This window comes from Bos grunniens, chromosome 4, assembly GCF_055505025.1.
Source record: "Bos grunniens cultivar Pamir isolate PY7600 chromosome 4, Bosgru_T2T1.0, whole genome shotgun sequence".
NCBI classification, from domain to species: domain Eukaryota; kingdom Metazoa; phylum Chordata; class Mammalia; order Artiodactyla; family Bovidae; genus Bos; species Bos grunniens.
This window is the reverse complement of record NC_141168.1, coordinates 72,473,303-72,478,863: the sequence shown is the minus strand read 5'-3', so window position 1 is coordinate 72,478,863 and position 5,561 is coordinate 72,473,303. Positions and strand designations below refer to the sequence as shown.

At 41.3% G+C, this 5,561-nt stretch overlaps 1 pseudogene; it reads left to right on the top strand.

Moving 5' to 3' along the window:
• The first annotated feature begins 3,603 nt into the window (after window positions 1–3,603).
• On the top strand, window positions 3,604–4,132 carry LOC147374364 (large ribosomal subunit protein eL31 pseudogene; annotated as a pseudogene).
• Window positions 4,133–5,561: the final 1,429 nt, after the last annotated feature.

Sequence of the window (5,561 nt, the reverse complement as noted above, 5' to 3'; positions counted from 1 at the left end):
AATGGAATAATGCAAAGGAAGTAAAGATCTGAAGTGAAAAACATTGAAAGGTAAAGAAAAGGTGGAGACTAAGATTCAGATCTCAAAAAAAGCACTAAATTTATACTTATAAACTTACTTTCCAGAGCTTTGCTAACCAGGTTGCATACAATGCTTTGAAAATCTAAAGGGATAAAACTTTCTAAGGCAGAGTTTCTCAGAGTATGATCTAACCCTCCCACTCCCACGCCCATCAGAACCACAAAGTGCTGAGATTCTAAGGTCCAACTCCTATATTTTTAGGAAACCCACAAATTATTGGTAAAATACTCAAAACTAGGACAAGAATTCCAATTTACAAAGGACACACAAACCCCACTTTCTTTACCATAAAGTTTATGTTAGTTTGGTAAATGGATGAAGATGACCAAAAATACATCTGCCTTCAAGGAGCAGTAAAGCCCCTGAGTGCTTGAAATTTATCCTGCCCCTTTCAAAAGAGGTGCACAGACACTGTTCTATGGCCCCACAAACCAGATGCTTCTGTCAGAACTAACCCTCTTATCCTAGTCACAGTACAGCACAAAGGTTATCCAGTGAGATAGTCTATGTTCATACCTGCTAGAGACTTACAGACTAATCAGATTCTCACTGCTGATGGGGCTGGGAGATGAGAAAAATAGAGAAAAGCAGACAAACCCAAGCGTGCCAAGAACATCTCTCTCTTTGTTTAAGTCACTGGTGGCAGGCTTTCTGTTTCCTTGTAGCTGAATGCACTTCTGACTGATACTACTTGCATTTTAGTGAATACCACTGAAATATAGTTTCATATTTTATTAGTACAGATAACATTAATGATAGAGCCCTTATCAAAGACAAAATTATTAAGAACAGAATTGAACAGATGACATTTGAGAAAAGATGCCAGGAAAGTCTCCTAAAGGAATTAGAGTATTCAGTTCAGTTCAGTTCAGTCACTCAGTCGTGTCTGACTCTTTGCGACCCCCTGAATCGCAGCACGCCAGGCCTCCCTGTCCATCACCAACTGCCAGAGTTCACTCAGACTCATGTCCATCGAGTCAATGATGCCATCCAGCCATCTCATCCTCTGTCGTCCCCTTCTCCTCCTGCCCCCAATCCCTCCCAGCATCAGAGTCTTTTCCAATGAGTCAACTCTTCACATGAGGTGGCCAAAGTACTGGAGTTTCAGCTTTAGCATCAGTTCTTCCAATAAACACCCAGGACTGATCTCCTTTAGGATGGACTGGTTGATCTCCTTGCAGGCCAAGGGACTCTCAAGAGTCTTCTCCAACACCACAGTTCAAAAGCATAAATTCTTCGGCGCTCAGCCTTCTTCACAGTCCAACTCTCACATCCATACATGACCACTGGAAAAACCATAGCCTTGACTAGATGGACCTTTGTTGGCAAGGGAATGTCTCTGCTTTTGAATATGCTATCTAGGTTGGTCATAACTTTCCTTCCAAGGAGTAAGCGTCTTTTAATTTCATGGCTGCAGTCACCATCTGCAGTGATTTTGGAGCCACAAAAAAACAAAGTCTGACACTGTTTCCCCATCTATTTGCCATGAAGTGATGGGACTGGATGCCATGATCTTTGTTTTCTGAATGCTGAGCTTTAAGCCAACTTTTTCCACTCTCCACTTTCACTTTCATCAACAGGCTTTTTAGTTCCTCTTCACTTTCTGCCATAAGGGTGGTGTCATCTGCATATCTGAGGTTATTGATATTTCTCCTGGAAATCTCGATTCCAACTTGTGTTTCTTCCAGCCCAGCGTTTCTCATGATGTACTCTGCATATAAGTTAAATAAGCAGGGTGACAATATACAGCTTTGACGTACTCCTTTTCCTATTTGGAACCAGTCTGTTGTTCCATGTCCAGTTCTAACTGTTGCTTCCTGACCTGCATACAGGTTTCTCAAGAGGCGGGTCAGGTGGCCTGGTATTCCCATCTCTTTCAGAATTTTCCACAGTTTATTGTGATCCACACAGTCAATCCAAATATTCTGCAATATAAGCATACTTTCATAAAGCAAAGTAAACTGTATGTTACTATATAACTGGTAGTCGAGAAGAATGTTGTTACTCATGAGTCTTAGCAGAAGCCCAGCATAGAGAAGAGCTTGCTTAAAAGCATGGAGACAGTACAGGAATGAGTGCTTTGCAGCCACAAATTACTACAGTTATTTAGTAGACTGAGACAACTATGCAGCTGCACATATAGGCTATCCTACACAAAAAAGGAAAAATGACTCCAAGGATGAACTCAACAGCCCAGAGGGTAGAGCTGGAACTATGGGAAATGATTCTCAGGCTTTGCATCCCAATGAAGGAAGAGTCAACCTGTGTCCAGCTGAATTTCAGATTTGCTATGGATCAGTGACCTTTGAGTACCTCTTCACTTCCTTCTTTTTGAAAAGCAGTGTCTATTCTGATTAGTCTATGCCTGTGTTGGTTGTACCTTTAAGTTGCAGTATTTGGATTGAGAGGAAGTGTACTCAAGGACCTATGCTTAAGAAAATGCCCCTGAGGGAACTTCCCTGGTGGTCCAGTGGTTAAGACTTGGCCCTTCCCCCAGTGCAGGGAGTGTGGGTTTGATCCCTGGTCTGGGAACTAAGATCCCACATGCACTGCAGCAGGGTCAAAAAATTTTTTTTTAGGTTAAAAAAAAAATTGCACCTGAGGAGCCTCATTCATACTTGGACCTAATTTAGATGAAGCATCCTGGACACTGAGCTGATGTTATAAAGGTCTGGGACTTTGAGGATGCTTATTATGAGCTGAGGATATTTTGCATGTCAGATGAACGTAAATAATTTGGTACCAGAGGGCAGACCATGTTGGCTTAAAATATGTTCACACGTTCTCTTAGGTTCTCCAAGAGTGGGGCCTAGTTCCCCTTGCTTTGAGTGTGAGTTGAACTTAGTGAATCATTTCAAAAGAATAAAATAAGGTAAAAGTGAAAATATGAGTCAGAAATACTATAGAAAGTAGATATGATAGTTCCAACAGTGTTAAAATCTGGGGTTATGTAGGCAATGAGTCATCACAACCTAGAATTCTAAACTTGTCAAAACTGTCAATTAAGTGCGAGAGCAGAATAAAGATATTTCAGATTCGCAAAACCTCAGAATATTTGTATTCACTCATGATTAGGAAGTCAACTGTGGATGTACTCTAGCAAAAGATGGAGAAGAGAAATAAATAAAGCAGATAATTAATAATAGCTAACATTTACTAAGTGCTTATTTTATGCCAGGCACTGTGCTGAGTCTTGTTCATGTATTATTCCGTTTAACCACACAACAATCCTATGAAGAATATACTATTACTACCTTATAGAATAGGAGATTGAGGTATAAAGGAGCCAAATAAGTTACCTATGTTATTGGTAAGTTGTAGAACTAAGATCTAAGCCTGGGCAGTCTGTCTGACTCTAGAGCCCATGATCTTAAACACTCCCTATCTTTCCAGGAAGTCATGTTACCATGAAACATGGGATCAAATCAGGACAGCAGCGAGGGAAATCTTCAGGATGAAAGCTAAGAAGCAGGACTCTCATCATCAGTGTAATAAACTGGGGCAGGAGAAGAGAAGAAATGAGTCAACTCTAGGAGGAAAAGAAGATGACTTCATAGATAGCATGATCTAAGAACATTAAAAGAGTGCAAGGAAACAAAGAGCAGTTAGAAAATCAAGGAAAATAAAAAAAATATACCCATAAGATGGAAAATCGCTGGGCCCAACCAGGGCCCAGCAAGACGGCTCCTGAAAAGGAGGTTGGTGAAAAGAAGAAGCTGGTCCTCCATCAACAAGGTGGTGACTAGAAAATATACAACCAAAATTCACAAGTGCATCCATGGAGTGGGCTTCAAGAAGCAGACCCCTTGGGCACGTAAAGAAATCCAGAAATTTGCCACGAAGGAGATAGGAACTCCAGATGTACACATTGATACCAGGCTCTACTGGGCCAAAGGAATAAGGAATGTCCCATACTGTAACCATATGTGGTCGTCCAGAAAAAGTAACGAGGATGAAGACTGACCAAACAAGCTTTATATGTTGGTTACCTACATACCTGTCTGTCATCACTTTTAAAAATCCACAGACAGTTAATGTGGAAAAGAATTAACTGTGATTGTTGAATAAAGTTATAGAACTGCCTTCATATCTTGATTTTCCTTTTCAAGTTCCAACATAAAGGCTTGCATATCTTTAAGCAGTTTCCAGTTACAGGATCATCTGGAGAGTTTCCTAAGTACTGTGCTTGGACCTCTTCTCCCCAGTCACTGGAGTTTCTGAATATTTGGACAGGAACTAGGCAGGTGTTCTAAGGTGTTTTTGAAGTGCAACCTGGCTTGAGAATGACTATCCCAATTATAGTCGGGACACCATGGGGTATTAATGTTAATGCTTTTACACGCATGTCTTGTTGATTTTAAGATAAACAGTTTTCCAGAAACTGGCATGTAGAAGTTAACTGCTATTTTTCACATTTTAACAAACTAAAATGATATATTTCATAGATTTAATTAAACATGTTCAGTTCAGTTCAGTTCAGTTCAGTCACTCAGTCGTGTCTGACTCTTTGCGACCCCCTGAATCGCAGCACGCCAGGCCTCCCTGTCCATCACCAACTGCCAGAGTTCACTCAGACTCATGTCCATCGAGTCAATGATGCCATCCAGCCATCTCATCCTCTGTCGTCCCCTTCTCCTTCTGCCCTCAATCCCTCCCAGCATCAGAGTCTTTTCCAATGAGTCAACTCTTCGCATGAGGTGGCCAAAGTACTGGAGTTTCAGCTTCAGCATCACCTTACAATGAACACCCAGGACTGATCTCCTTCAGAATGGACTGGTTGATCTCCTTGCAGGCCAAGGGACTCTCAAGAGTCTTCTCTAACACCACAGTTCAAAAGCATCAATTCTTCGGCACTCAGCCTTCTTCACAGTCCAACTCTCACATCCATACGTGACCACTGGAAAAACCATAGCCTTGACTAGATGGACCTTTGTTGGCAAAGTAATGTCTCTGCTTTTGAATATGCTATCTAGGTTGGTCATAACTTTCCTTCCAAGGAGTAAGCGTCTTTTAATTTCATAGCTGCAATCACCATCTGCAGTGATTTTGGAGCCTCAGAAAATAAAGTCTGACACTGTTTCCACTGTTTCCCCATCTATTTGCCATGAAGTGATGGGCCAGATGCCATGATCTTAGTTTTCTGAATGTTGAGCTTTAAGTCAACTTTTTCACTCTCCTCTTTCATTTTCATCAACAGGCTTTTTAGTTCCTCTTCACTTTCTGCCATAAGGGTGGTGTCATCTGCATATCTGAGGTTATTGATATTTCTCCTGGCAATCTTGATTCCAGCTTGTGTTTCTTCCAGCCCAGCGTTTCTCATGATGTACTCTGCATAGAAGTTAAATAAGCAGGGTGACAATATACAGCCTTGACATACTCCTTTTCCCATTTGGAACCAGTCTGTTGTTCCATGTCCAGTTCTAACTGTTCCTTCCTGACCTGCATATAAGTTTCTCAAGAGGCCAGTCAGGTGGTCTGGT